Raw genomic sequence first — 15121 nt, forward strand, 5'->3', positions numbered from 1 at the left:
AAAAATTAGGACCACATTGACCCACCCGAACATATCCTTGGCCCATCCAGATGAAAATTCTTGGAACCGAGCCTGTTTTGCAGCAGTTTTAAGATCTTAGAGTTTATCCTTGCTCAAATGGATGTAATTTCTGATATTTACGTTAACCTCGTCTTCGTTGCTTGATTTTGCTCGAACGAAAGTGTCACTCGTAGTCAATGAATGTCACTCATAATTACACTAAAATTATGGAAATGTCACACATAAGCAATCTGAAACCTTGGCAGCTCAGCACCACAGCAGGAGCTTGCTTCACATCTCCGCCTCTTCGACACTACAATCAAAGCGGAGGGCTGCTGACAGCCTCTCCCGTCCCCTATCCTGCACCGTTGCTCTCGCTACCCGCCCCCTGCTCTGACGTCATTCCGTCATCAGACGCCGTGCGCGCAGGGGCGGAGCGTTCACCCAAATGTTGACTCCCCTCCAGGCCGTCACTTCCTATCGTTGGCAGGCCAACAGTACAGTGGCTCGATGCGCCTTATCGCTTGCAGGGAGCCCCGACCGTAGAGCAGCCAGGTCTCTAAGTGGTGCAGGGTGTATCTGGTAAGTCACCGCCGCCCCCTGTATGCAGAACTACCGCTTCCGAGGGACTCCGCGTGCCCCTGTAAAGAATGGTTATAGAAAACGAACTGTCATGTGACACACGAAGCTTCCTAAACTCAGTTATAGCCATCACGTGTCTTATGCATCCACAAAAACAAACGAGATTGATGCAGTTATATTTAAGATAGGCACCTATGCCCTGGAACGTTTGTTACATTGGATAAATATCCTCATATCTACAGCTCTAGCATCACTCCATGTGCTGTCATCGGGCATGGCATCACTAGGTGAGCAGCGGCTTAGAAGCGTCCTTGGTGCAAGCAAGACAAACGTTCCCTCGAACACTGGTTGATTGATTAAATACACGAGTAAGAGTGACAATATAGTGGGTTTCCGATGCCTCTTTTTGTCAGTACCACTGCTCCTGCTGAACCATTGATAAGCTACGCCCCGGCAAAATAACTTTCACGCCGCATATTGCCCTATGTCATCCAAAGCACTTCGGGTGGTAGGCAGGAAAGTAAGCCTGAGGCTAGTATAGCGCCAAAAGACACCTCTGGACTTCAGCCTGTGTCTGTGCTTCGTGTAGGAAGCTGAGGACCGGGGCAAGTAAAGAGCAACTTCATTGTGGCTGCTCTGTCATTGTTGAGCTGGGATGCCTCCATCTGCTCACATGTTAAGATGTTGTAATATTTGTATCGACATTAACTTATTGGTCATGTCAGCAAATGTGTTCCCGAGTCCTGTGGTTGCGATGTAAAAAAATGGCAAAACACAACTAAATATTCTATAAGTATTTTTTTTTACTTTTTCACAATCACGGCAGCTGCATATAAAATACTGCACAAACTCTTAAAAGACATCTTAAATAAAGAATAAATGCAAATGAAATTAATTGGTGGGAAATGCACTTTTTCAGTTATGAAACACTAGCTGGTGAATGCAGTCACTTGCAGATGTCTTTTTGTGAGACCAGAGTGACAGAACTGAATTCAACCTGGCACAGTACAGAATACTGACACATGTATTTATAGTGGTCCGAGGTCCCAACAAGCAACAGAAAGCACTGAAAATATTGAAGTCATTATTTTAAAATTGTAAATACAATAATTTGGGGTATATGATGGAAACAATTACTTTCCAAGAATACATATTCATAATAACTAACCTAGTGTCCATTAAAGGACAATCTTTAAAACTCTGCATCCTTATATTATCTTTCAAAAAATGTTATAAATGTTTGTCTTCAGGAAACTTCAAGTGACTCCCTAAATTAAAGAACTTTAGAGCCCTCTCCCCTGACCTCACACCTTCGACACCCTCCAAATACTCCAGGTCCCCATTAACAATTCAGTGATTGTTTTTAACTCAATAGATGGGAACTGTTTTGTAAAATTAAGACACCTGGGTTCCCATACACATAGCCAATTTCAACCTCTGTTTTCATTCAGATGTCCTCTCAGGTGAGTAGAGGGGTTGTAGGAAGGAGGCCAGTTGAGTCATATTTCGATCCCTGAACGTCCTCACCTCTTGGGCCTCAGGAAAAAGGTAACAGAGCAAAATCCAAGGATAGATTCAAAGAGATGACCCTGAAAAGAGGACGCTATGTGGGGTCTAATTTTTGTATTCACAAATGGACAGAGACCGCTACCCGACTTCCTGAATGAGATGCTGAAGAAGGTTTCAAGAAATGCGGATGCATTTATTTTGTCTTTTTAGTGCCATCACTACCATTAATGCAGCAGCTGCATTGGCACTGGGACTATGGTGTGAGGAATCACTACACCCCAATTAGGGATGTCGCTAGCAAAAAAGGGGGAGAGGGGAGCCATATTCCTGGTTGGTATTGGGGCCCAAGTCCCCCTTGCTGCACAGGGAACAGGTCCCAAGCAACAGAGGGGCACATTTAGGACCTTTCCTGTTTTTTTACAAAAAGGAGCAGGCAGCCTCCTTTAGGCCTCAGGCCTTACAGTAATGGTCCAGTAGTGTGGGCAGAGTAGTAGGTATGATTGCTGTTGCAGGTGCAGTGTCACCGGGTCCCAGGGGTGTGACATATCAACTTAACTCCTATTATGGCTGTTTTACCATCATTCTTTTCATATATTAGGGCTCAATGCTCCCTTGGTTTGCCAGTGTTGTTTTGAGCATTGAACTAATGGCACCTGAGAGGAGAACATAGATGCAGAAGAGACACCTTAGTTAAGGCCTCAAAGAGATAGCAGAAAGGAGGATAGGGTGGGGGTAACAAGGAGCAGAGGAGATGTCCTACTTCACAAGGCATTAGCTCTTATTAGTGAGGCAGATGCAATGCTGCCCTGCACAGGAGTGTGAAGGGAACCCTCCATCACTAATATGACAGTCTTACTTTAGAATAGAGGCATGCTGGATAACATTAGGGCTGAGAGCACCATTGCTGCAAAGAGGTGGGAAACACATGGGAGCTCATGTTTTCTGAAAGGGACAGAGCCTGTTTTAAGATTGGATTAATAGCCAGGCTTGGAGGGGAAGGGGCGGAAGAGGCAAATGGGTTACCTTGCTACGCAGGGCTGCAGCTATAATTGGTGCAGAAGGTGCAGTTGCATTGGGGCCCAGAAATGGGAGGGGTTCTATTTTATGTTTTTTTTATGTATTTTCTCATTTAGAAGTCTCACATTTAGTGTGGCTTATAAAATACTGAAAAACACAGCACCCACTGTGCTCAGCCATGCTCTTCTCGCTTTCCCGAGTCTTTGCAAAAAGTTTTGGCGGAGGGCCCGACTTCAATACATTTTGGGAGGGGGGGGCTCAGAGTAAAAAAGTTTGAAGACCTCTGCCTTAAAAGGATGTCTTATGCGTCTCTGCAGACAGTGAATATTTAGTGTTGGCTGTGAGGGACCAATAACGTTACTTTACTTTTGACTTGGAGTGAGGAGTTATGCCACTGAAGCGGTCCGACACAGTGTATGTACCTTTTAGAAACATGTTTTATTCTTTAAATATAGTAATCATAAGCTCTGTGATAATCTGCAGTGAAACAGTCCTAAACCAACAGGGCCCCAAACAGCTGGCTGATCAGGCTTTAGCTAGATTGAGTTAGTTATATTCTGCTCCTGGGCGCTGTTGTGTTGGGGTACATATACAGCCACACATAGAGACTAGTGCGCTCACGTTCTCAAATTCCATCCACGATTAGTGTATTCAGCCCATGTTTTTCTGTTGTCATTCTGCAACTTGGAGTCCTTGTCTACCTCGTTATGACTTCAGGACCCCCGAGTGTCAGAATCCAAAGAAAAAAGATGTGCTATCCACACATAAATTTGGGAGACTTGGAGGAGGGTTGTTCACCATAACATTCGTTCGTTCTCATTTATACATTGCAGAAGTGTGTGTGTGTGTGTGTTCCAGACATGCCTGAGTTGCTCTCTCACACGCTCATGCAACCACCACACACTTATTACCTCTGTCTGATATTCTCCACCAGAAGTAACAAAGGCAACATGCTTAGTATTAGCTACTTATTTATTTGTTTAGTGATGTGACTAGGGAACACGTATAAAGCTAGAACGACAGGTGTATCGACAAGATGTCTTCAGGTGGTTAACATTATGTATTGTATCGGTATTTGTATAACCTCTTCTGTGTGAGGTTCAAATGTCTTTCCGGATTGGCTGAGTAAGTAGTTACTCGGTTTAAGTCATTGATGTAGCATCTATTGTCCATGGTGAGGCAACAGAATGGTTCCCATTCGGCCCCCAGTTGCTGTGGAAAGGATTGTGTGTGCAAGATTTGGAGATGAGGTATTGCGCCTCACTGCTTATAGGCATTTGGGAGGGAGTCATGTCACTTTTATTAGGAGTGTAGTGGAAGGCGTGCAAGGGATAGTATTATACTAGAGGGAGCAGCTAAGTAGTTATGGCCCTCCTAAGCTGCCCAGCCATAGCTTCTTCCGGAGGGTGTTCCAAATGTTGTAAGTCTGTACACAGAAAGATAGCCCTCCCATTAAAGATTTTTTTTTTTAAATAAAGGGCGAAGATCGGGTACGTGGCCATTCTGCATCTGAAAGTCCTCTTTTGGTGGTTTAGTCGGAGTTTTGATCAGGTGAAGCTTGTCCAGTTCTGTGGGTCGCCTGATGGGACAGCTAGAGGTTTTGAGATTCCTCAACGCACTGTGATCCAGTGCAAAGCTTTGCGGGCAAGGGTGATGTGGCCATGCGTACTCGGGTTCAGCACTAGATTCCGATTATTTTTATTGCTTTAGATAAAATCCTATTCTACTATTCTGACAAAACATTTTTATATAAATGAGAAGGTGATCTGGTTAGAAATCAAAAATCAGTAGCAGAACTCGGGTCAAGCTTAAATACACAATCATATAAAATGCACATCAAATTAAATTGGAATGGCACACAGAGTAAAATAGAGCTCACTATTGTCAACATGCAGTGTCCAAAGGGGTGTGTACATTCTGTACATTACTATGCCTTACTATAACAATGATGTTCTTATTGAAACCTCAGAGCCAAACAATCCATATCAGTTAGTCATATAGCTCAGTTGTACACACCTTGCAAAGCTCACTAGACTCAAAGGTTAATATCACAGTAGTAGCAGTGACGGAACACAATTGTACACCCTCGCCCCCTCAATAATTTTGTGCATGACAGTATGAAGAATAATTTGCCTGATTGGTTCAGTTGTTAGAAAGAACTGATGCGCTTACTAAGCAGAAACCCTGATACCTTGGGTTTTCAGTGTGGGTGCCTGAACCCACACTAATCATATATAACAGATATGGTTTGAGCGCACTAAAGATAGATCAAGTAATTAAACATCAAGCAGGCAATGCCCATATCAACTTTTAGTTAAGTATGCCAGGGGTTATTCTTCTTTAGTAGATGAATGAATAGTAAGTAGAATGTGATGTAGTGGAATAGCCCGACGATACACTTACAACCTGGTATGACCTGATGATAGCCAAACAGCCAACACGTTTCATGCACTGGCAGGGTGTTTCACAATCAAATTAATATATGAAGATTGTAAGCCTATCTGGACGGAACAGTATCTCTAATCAAAAAGAAGCACTCAGAAGCTAGCGTAGTCCATAATCCTATTGTCAATATTTAGTCTTCAGTCTTGGTTATGTCTCTTGACAAACATTATATTAGCCCAGCCAGCGTGTGTTTTGTCCCTACAAGGGAATTCATCAGGGATAGGTTATGGTGGTTTCATATAGTTTATCAAAAAGAGCCCTGCTCCTTAAATGAACTTACTCTCCATGGTGAAGGAAACACTGGGTTTTCCTAGATAGCATTCGCCCACCAGGGTTGCCCCGTTGGTGGCATGCTTCATTATCTGGTTCATCCCCCTCTGCTGCGGAACGGGGTGTGCTTTGACCTGCATTTTACGTTGGAGCACTTTCTAGGTTTTTATGTGTGATATTTCATTCTGTAAGCTGTTAAATCAGAAATCTGTTTTGGTTGCTGGAGGCGCTCTGTGTGAAAGTACAGAAAAAAATGTATTTGATCCGTTGGACGGAGTTGTCGTTGTGTCATGTGGTCTGGTCATGATTGCCTGAATCTCTTTATGAGCTCCATGCCCTCAAAAAACCAGGCATACAGGATGATGTTCGTTTGACCACAGTCGTTTCACACCACTCATTGATGTACTAAGGCCCAATCTTGGAAGAACTTTTAAACTTCGACTTGAATATAGCTTCCACTTACCAGTATTGCTGATTCTTGGTCTTCTCTGACTCATTTTGTGAGGTACAGTTCCATCCAGATTGGTTTGTAATCTTCACACATTATTGTGGATTTGACACACCCCGACCTTGGATGATTTATTTTTATTTGTTTTTATTGATTTAGTCAATGAAACAATACATCACTGATAAAAGCGTTCACTGACAGACACAATATCTCGGAATACAAATAGCATTCTTTGCTCTCAAAAGCAGTTCGTTGTGAGAGGAGGTGGTAACCCAGTCCAGGACAACATCGTTGACCTCCTTCTGCTCGCAGCACGGTGAGGCAGGCCTTGCAGCAAGATTGACATTGAACCTGGCAATAATTACACATGAGTTGAAGAAACAAGAAACACGGCAGTGCCTTACATTAACTTCACAGTACTGGTGAATTAGACGTTCATCGTGTTACTAGACGTGTTATGGAGGAGGGGTGAGGTGAAGTAGGCAGTCCAACATATGCCCTATGCTTGCCCCATGTACTCTGTGTTAATACCTCTATGGTGCTGCTACTTCCGGAGTGTCAGCCGGGGCATCTCGTGGGTGCATTAAAAGGTAGTTTTTGAGAGGGTCCCAAATGTCTTTAGGCGTGATGCCCGGGGGAGTAATTATGCGTAGTTAGTCAATTACTCCTGGCAGTATATTAAGTCATTGAGCCATTCTTTGAACTTTGGTGCTCTTCCTCTAGCCCATCTACAGGCCACGCGGCATTTAGCCATCAACAAAACAGTAGCGAGATAACAGCGATATGGTTTAGAGATGAGCTCGGTGTAACCTAACAGAGTTACCAGTGGAGTGCGTTCTAAGGAGAGTGTTGTCATCTGTTCTATGGCATCAAAGACCTGTCAACAATAGTCATTGATCCTAGGACACTCCCAGGCCAGATGGAGGAAGTCACCCCCTGGAGTGCCGCATCTATCACAGCGATCTGAGTCTTTTAGTTTATATTTATACATTTTAACTGGAGTGTAGTACAAACGATGTAAAAACTTAGTTTGTAATACGCAGTCTACTGCTGACTGAGATTTGCTCTGTTTGTAGACAACAGTATGTCCATTGTTCATCCGTAAGTTCGTAACCTAGCTCTGAGTACCAGTGCGTACTAGAGGGGCATGGAGACTCCTCCTGCTGAGTATGTATGGTGTGATAAATTGAAGAAACTAAATGCCCCGGGGAGGTAGCTTGCAGCATCAGCTGGAAGGGGGCAAAAATGGGGGGTTCCTGAGGGAACTCCGGGGTGATAGATCGCACGCCTTGACGGAGCCGCACATAGAGAAATACATCCAGAGGAGAGGGCTGGATCCCATGGAATATTTGATCTGACGACGAAACGTCCCATTGTGGCAGGGGTCTCCCCATGTTGCGATTTCAGTGCGCCCTAGGAGTTTAAGGAATCCCGTCTCTTGAAGTAATTGCATGCGTGGATGGTATGAAAGTGGGAGTGACGGTAAGTACAGCATGGGGCAGTGAAGAAGAGTCAGAATACGATTCCAGGCAGCTATTGTTCATGTAATCGTGGTTGATTCCTTGTCTCGCGGATGAGTGGTGGCGCAAAGCACACCATCGAAAGGTATGGGATCTGCCAGCCACTTTTCTTCTGCGACCTGTGGCATGTACTGGGGGAGGGAGGTGGAACCAATAATAACCATAGTGCGCCTGAACGCATACATAATAAAGCTCGAAGTCCAGGATATCAAATCCTCCCTGGGAGTAGGGTCGGCTGAGTATGTTCCATTGTAGGCCCAACTGTTTCCCCCCCATACTAGCCTGATCATTTCTCACCTGAGTGCCTTAAAAAATATCTTTCTCGGTGGTACGGGACATTGTGAAAGAAATACAAGAGCTGTGGAAGTTCAACCATTTTGATTAAGGAGGCCCGCCCTGCCAGAGAAAGCGGCAGTGAGATCCAGCAAGTGACATACTCTGTAATACGGTCTAGAGCGGTGCCATAATTGAGGCGTAGCAGTTCTTAGCTGTCTCTAGTGATGCGGATCCCCAAATAGCGCATGCCTGTATCACACCATTCTAATGGGAAATCGAGGGGGAATTGAGTGGCCGCAGGGGCAAGAGGGAAGATTTGGGACTTCCCCAATTGATGTGGACCCCAGACAGTTTTCCAAAGACGATTAATTCCCGCAGGAGTGGGTTAATGTTGTGCTGTGGGTCTCTGACATAGAGTGTGATGTCAGCACAAAGGGATATGAGAATCTGGCGCAAATTGCAGTGCAACGCCTTGCCCTGAAGGTGTTGTCTCAATTTGGCCGCCAGGTGTTCCACTGCAAGGGCAAAGAGCAGGGGGGACAGTGGGCACCCCTGACAGGTACCTCTTGTGATGGAGAAGGCTATGGATAAGTGACCATTAATTAGGACTTTGGCTGTCTTAAGTTGATATAGCAGCCGTATCCATGAGAGAAACAAAGGGGGGGGGGCCCATCCTCTGCAGCACCCCGAGGAGGTAATCCCACTCGACGGAGTCAAACGCCTTGGTGGCGTCCGGCAGATCGGGATCAACGTTATGCAGGATTGAGAAAAAGGTACGAAGATTGTGTGTAGTTGCTTGCCCGGGAACAAAGCCCGCCTGATCAGGAAGGACCAGCTTTTCCATTAGCAAGTTAAACCTATTGGCTATGACCTTGGCCATTTTGTGTCACAATTAATGAGAGACAGTGGTCTGTAAGAGTCGCAATGGAGTGGTGATTTTCCGGGTTTGAGAAAGGAAGTAAGGAGTGCTTCCCGCATGGAGGGGGGAAGTGTGCCAGTCTCAAGGGCGTCTTGATATACCTCTTTAAGAATAGGGGCTAGCTGGTCTATATATGTTTTATAAAATTCAATGGGAAGCCCGTCCAAACCAGAGGCTTTGCCAGACTGCATGTGCATTTTAGCTTCCCGTATCTCCTCTAGTTCGAAGGGGGCACACAGGAATTCCCTTTGCGAGTCTCCCAGCCAACCAAGCGCTACGTCCCCTAGGAAGTCATCCAGCTCGAGGTGGTCCTGCCTGTTTGATGTATATAACGAGGAGTAATGCGTGGTAAATGTAGTGAGGATGTTGTCACTGTCACGATAAAGTACACCCCTGGGGCCGTAGATCTCCAAGACATAGTTAGAGAAGTGGGGCTTCCGTATTGTCTCAGCCAAGGCTTTCCCAAATCGCTCATCCTCCCCGTATTGTCGGGTCACCCAGTATTTACCCCTGAACCTTGTCTCGCGGTCAGCGGTGGCAGTGTACTCCAAGAGTTTGTCACGGAATTCGCGCTGGGCGTGGCTATCAACACCTGTGGAGTCGCATCTCGAGCGCTTTGAGCTCAGTCTCTAGCCTTTGCAGTGTACCTTGTATATCCTGTACTATCCCTGAACTTTTCGAGATGCAGAATCCTCGGATTGTGACCTTGAAGGCATCCCAAACTGTTTCAACGTTGTCCATGGTACCCCTCTTTCTCTGAAAGAAATCCTGGACTTCTTCTCCCAGCTCACTATGGAATGCTGTGTCAAGCAACGCTAAAGACTGCAATCTCCAGCTGCTGTGTGGAGTGCCATATCCCGGGGAGACGAGTGTGAGTTTATCAGGGGTTTGTTTGGAGTATGTTCTAGCTAAGTGCGTGATGTGAGTTATCGATGGACCCAGGCCGCGGGAGACTAGGCAATAGTGTAAGCGGGCCCAAGATGCAGCCTGCGTGGTGAAATGTGTGCCTTCATTTATATGAGTATGGATATGTCGCCAAGCATCTAATAATCTATTGTCTGCCACTATATCCTGCAGTACCTCGCGCGATCTGCTGTAATGATGCAATGCTGGGTTTGACCTGTCAACGGCGGGATTGAGGGCAACATTGAAATCCCCCCCCCCCTCCCTATTATGTGTGTAGAGCCAATCTCCACAATCTTACTCCAAACTGTGGTAAAAAAATCAGGGGTATTGACGTTGGGGCCATAGCAACATGCTAAGGTAACCAACTCCATACCCAGCCGTCCCCATGCAAGACAGTATCGCCCGTTATGATCTAGTAATGTTCCGGCCAGGGCAAAAGTAGTCAGTTTTTTGATAATTATGGCCGTTCCTCTGGCATTTGAGGAGTAAGATGAAAATATCCTATGGTCAGCCCATTTATGTGCGAAAGTAGTAGTGTGCTTGGGATTGTTGTGGGTTTCTTGGAGCATTGCAACATGAATCTGATGTCGGTCTAAATATGCCAGTATTTGGCGCCGCTTCCGCTGGTCACCTAACCCCCTAACATTCCAAGTGATGAGCTGTAATTTCTGGTGAAGTACCTGACTAGCCCTAGGCCATGGTCATACGTGTTAGGCAGCACTGTGGCCCTGTGACGTGTGTGGAGAGAACAGGACTGCAAACAGATGTCTGTCTGTCATGCTGTGTCATATATACATCAAAGAACTCAGAAAAGAAACCCCGTCCCCCTCCACCCTCTGAAGCATCCCAAACATGCCAGAAATAACTTACCCGCCCCCCACCCTAAAATCCAAAACCTTTAAGAACAAGCTACATGTAATTTTGTAACAAAGTTCAAAGGGGGAGCTCCCTCGGGGGGGATCTCCTAAGTGCATACACGTTCACTCCCCCCCCCCCCCCCCAAAGAGTCAGAGAGGTGGTATAGACGACCTCTGAGAGGGCTGAGGGTGCTCGGTGTTGATTGTCTCGCAGACCCAGAGTATCACTTATCTGGTTTACGATGATGGGTATCCCATTCTGGAAGATACATGGTTCAGACTTCTTAAGGCGCCATGTCACTGCGGCGCGCCAAACGCCGCTGGAGATGTCCACTGCAGGCTCCAGATGACAAATTACTCTTTGGTCGGGGATGCCGATTTAGATGAAGTGTCCGGTGATGCAGAGGTTGCATTTGGGCGTTTGAGACGTTTCAAGAATTCCTCCACTTGGTGTGGTTTAGTAAAGAAATTTTGTTTGCCTTGGTGAGTGACTCTCAGACGGGCCGGATATAATAATGCAGTCTATTTGGGCCTGACGCAACTTTTGTTTGACGGGTAAGAACTTGCTCCTCTCCTCCTGCACAGAAGCTGTGAAATCCGTGTAAATGGTGAACGCATTCCCTTCGAAAATAAGTTGTCGCTTTTCCCGGGCCATCCTGAGGGCGACATCTCGGTCTCGATAATTTAGAAGCCGAGCGATGATGGGTCGCAGTGTGCTCCCATTCGGCTGCCGGGGCCCAGCGACTGGTGCACTTGTTCGACAATGAATTGGGAAGAGAAGGATTCAGCACCGATTGTTGCCAGCAACAGCCCCTCTACATACTCTTCCATATTCCCAGTGTTGATGCTCTCCGGGATGCTAAGAACGCGTATGTTACATCTGCTTCTCGCCTCAAGGTCCTCCTTCTTTGCTGCAATGATCTTAAGAAGTCTAGCCGTTTGCGCCACATTTGTCTGGATATGGGACGTGGCGTCTTAAGCATCAGAGATACGGCGCTCTGTTTCCCCTAATGCACCCTTCATGGCCATCTAGTTTGTGTACTATGGCATCCATCCGCGTGGTCATGGCGTCCATTTAATCCACAATTGTAGAGTCCTTGCCTGACCTCCAGGAAAATGGCTTTCATATCTTCGTCCGGCTTGGGAGATGTCCCTTGCGTGGGTTCGCCGCTGTTCACGTCAGGCTCTTCCTGGTGCAGGCGTGTGTTTTTCTTTGTTTCTAACATCAGCTGCGGCTGCTTGGTGTCCGCCTTTCCCATGTTCGGCATGCTGCGGCTAAAAAAAAGCAGCGTCAGCGGGGAAGCGCGCAGCGTGCGATCTCCCCACGTGAGACACAAGGAGCTCAGCCGCCTTCGGGGCCCCTACCCCCGGGGGGGGGGGGCAAGGGCAGGCGATGGTGTCAGGCACCGCGTATGTCCTTGTGTGCGCCGGTCAGCCACTTACACACCACCCGCACAGCACCTACAGCACACTTGGCCACCACCACGCGTGCCGCAGCAGGTTCCGGCCAAGAACTGCCAGAATCGCGGAGGGAGGAGAACACTGCGGCCAGAGAGTCGAGAACAGGCTTAGCGGTATGGCGCCATCATGAGCAGAGTGGAGGCGGTGTTATCAGCGATACTTATGAAGGAGAAGGCCCTGCAGACAGGACTGTCGCATCCGCATGCTATTCCCTGCTAGTGGCTGATTTGACTAGGGAACAATCACTCGCTGGGTATAATGTTGCAATGCCCTGAGCAGTAGATTAGCATAAGGTCACTTATGCCCCCGGGTGAAAGCCCTAGAATTCAGGATGAAAGCCGCTCAGTAATGGCATCTGGGTCCAGGAGGCGCGGGGCAACAACAGTCACAATAGTGCATGCAGCAGGCAAATGGGGCTTTCGAGTACTCGCGGCCGTCAGCACACCGGGAACAACTGCTGCACCACACGTGCTGCGAGTGCAGTGCAGACTCTGAGCGAGGGGGCAGCTCTGTCTATTGTCACTTATGCGAGGCCCGCTATCTGGGGATCAGGAGAGATCATGGCGCCATACGCGCCCCAGAGGCAGGAGAAGTGATGAAGAGGCGAGGCAATGAGTTGGCGCAGCCCCGATCCCTTCAGGTAAGCGGAGAAGCATGCTTGTCGAACCTTGCCGGGGGCAGAATATCGCGCACTCACCCCAAGGCCGCCGACCGCTCCAGGCAGGGCCTATTCACCTCATGGGCGCCACGGTGTCCCGTGGCACACCTCGCCCAATGGCGGTTCCAGGCAGAACAGGCCGTCTCAGCGGCGGCAGCAGGAGATGATTATAACAGCAGTATGGAGCCAACTGTACGCTCCAAATTTACAGCGCCGGTGCGTGGGGTTGTTGTCACCTCATAGCGATGATTATTGGAAGGTTAGGTTCGTCTGGCAAGGATAAGTGGATGGATAATTGCGCCGAGCTGCATGAGCCTCACTCCAGTGCGGCCATCTTGCTAGTGCGCCACCTAGCGCCCCCGACCTTGGATGATTTTCGTAATATAGGCAACAACTGTGACACAGTTCGACCATGAGATTCCTAAATACTAGCCTTAACAAAGTCCATTGTGAATGAAGCACATGTTGACTGGTTTTCATCTGGTCATACCAGGCTGTTTGTGTATCACCGGGCTATTGCAGTACGTTGCACTTAACTTACTATTCGTTAATCTAGTAACGAAGAATAAACCCTTGCGTACGTAATCAAAAGTTGATGTGGATACTCCCTAAGTATACTTTTTCTTTACTTGGTCTATCTTCTGTGTACTCCAACCATATCTGTTATATTTGCTCAATGGTTAGCTGGGCAGATCTAAGCGGCTCTCTTAATAGAAGCTGATGCACTTGTTAATCACTATCATTAAGGCACATATTTCAACAGCATGCTATACTCCGTGTTTCGTGTGACTAGGCCTAATTGTTGAGCCCAGAATGTATGTCCAGTGTATGTACACATTGCTGAATTATAATGCTTCTCAATCTAAACAATTGATCTTTAATTTATGTTGGTCAGCTTCGACTAGAATAGTTTCATTACAACTATTGCTTGACAGTTCGCTAGTCATGTGTGTGCAATAGCAATTAATCTCACAAAATAAGCCATAACTTGTTCGTTATGCCACTGTAGTAGAATCTAATTGCATCTTGTGCGGTATATTCCGTAAGGAAGTAAATTCTTCTCCATCCATGGACCTAGGATCTTTGTCTGTGTCCGCATATCCATCAGTACCACCCCAAACCCTGTTCCAATTTAGGAAATAGCAGAAGACAAACCTCTTTAAAGAACACCACATCACAAATGAGTAACTGTTTATTTCCACTCTTGAAACTGAGGTACATCTCCAATTACTTTTTGACTGTATCTTGGCTTTGACTCTAGGCTGTACTCCCAGCCTTTTGGCTTGGTTTACACCATAAAAATACCCTATGTATACACTCCACTAGGGCAGGCAGCATAAAATTTGTAGGAAAGTCCTTAAACATTTTTTATTTATTGGAACCATGTGACTACCGTTTTACGATTTAGGAATTATACAGGACTTGGAATATCATAGAACAGCAGAAGCAGGATACTTGCCCTAAAGGCTGAATTATCTTTTAATAAGGCATTCGCAAGATCATTCACACCAGGCTCCCTAGAAGATTTTGCTTGATTGTTTAGAAATTCGGTTAATGTTATTAATAGGCAGTGAGCTAGGACAGCTATAGCTACTGTATAATATGTTTCAACTATGATCACCCTTATACAATAAATCAAGTACTGTTCAATATTCCTGCAGTCTGGTTCAGATTCAGTCTTTCCCCTAAGATCCAAAACCCTTTATGGTTCATTGCCTATATGCAAAGATTCTATATTCACATTCTTCAGTATCCTATTACATCATGCCTGTTTTAAGCATATTTCCGATTGTTACAGTCTTTATTAAACCACCTCTCACCTGGAGGTCTAATCCTATGGGTATTTTTATTTTGGTTTTAAATCCCCATTGTTCTCCATATGGACCCAAAGTCACTCTAAAATGTAAGCAGCGTCAGGGTAACAGTCGCTCACGGTAATATATTTGTCCTGTCATATTTCAGATATTTTGGCAATTTCAATTACAGAAGTTAACTGCTCATAGAAAATCCATTGACAATTTTGGGTTTCTTTTGCATATTTGGTCAGATTAACCATTACTGTTTAAGATTCTATGTATTGCACATGAGTAACTATATTTACTATTTTAACGTGAGTGTTTCTTTTCAGCTTTGCATCAATTACAAAATATGTCACTCTCCCTGTATTTGCAGTGTACACAAAATAGGTGCGCCATTAGGAAGTCTACCATTTAATCCTAGTAAGTGCAATGTCTCAACCAATAAATTACCCAC

The 15121-nt window shown here is 46.0% G+C and overlaps 1 protein-coding gene across 1 annotated transcript in view; it reads left to right on the forward strand.

Moving 5' to 3' along the window:
* The first annotated feature begins 442 nt into the window (after positions 1-442).
* The window catches only part of WASHC1 (WASH complex subunit 1), a 621626-nt gene continuing 606947 nt past the window's right edge, over positions 443-15121 (forward strand). The window contains exon 1 of the mRNA XM_085652301.1: positions 443-582. The gene's annotated coding sequence lies outside the window, so the exon portion shown is untranslated. The remainder of the gene's footprint in view (positions 583-15121) is intronic.

This window comes from Triturus cristatus, chromosome 4_1 (genome assembly GCF_964204655.1).
Source record: "Triturus cristatus chromosome 4_1, aTriCri1.1, whole genome shotgun sequence".
Classification (NCBI taxonomy): domain Eukaryota; kingdom Metazoa; phylum Chordata; class Amphibia; order Caudata; family Salamandridae; genus Triturus; species Triturus cristatus.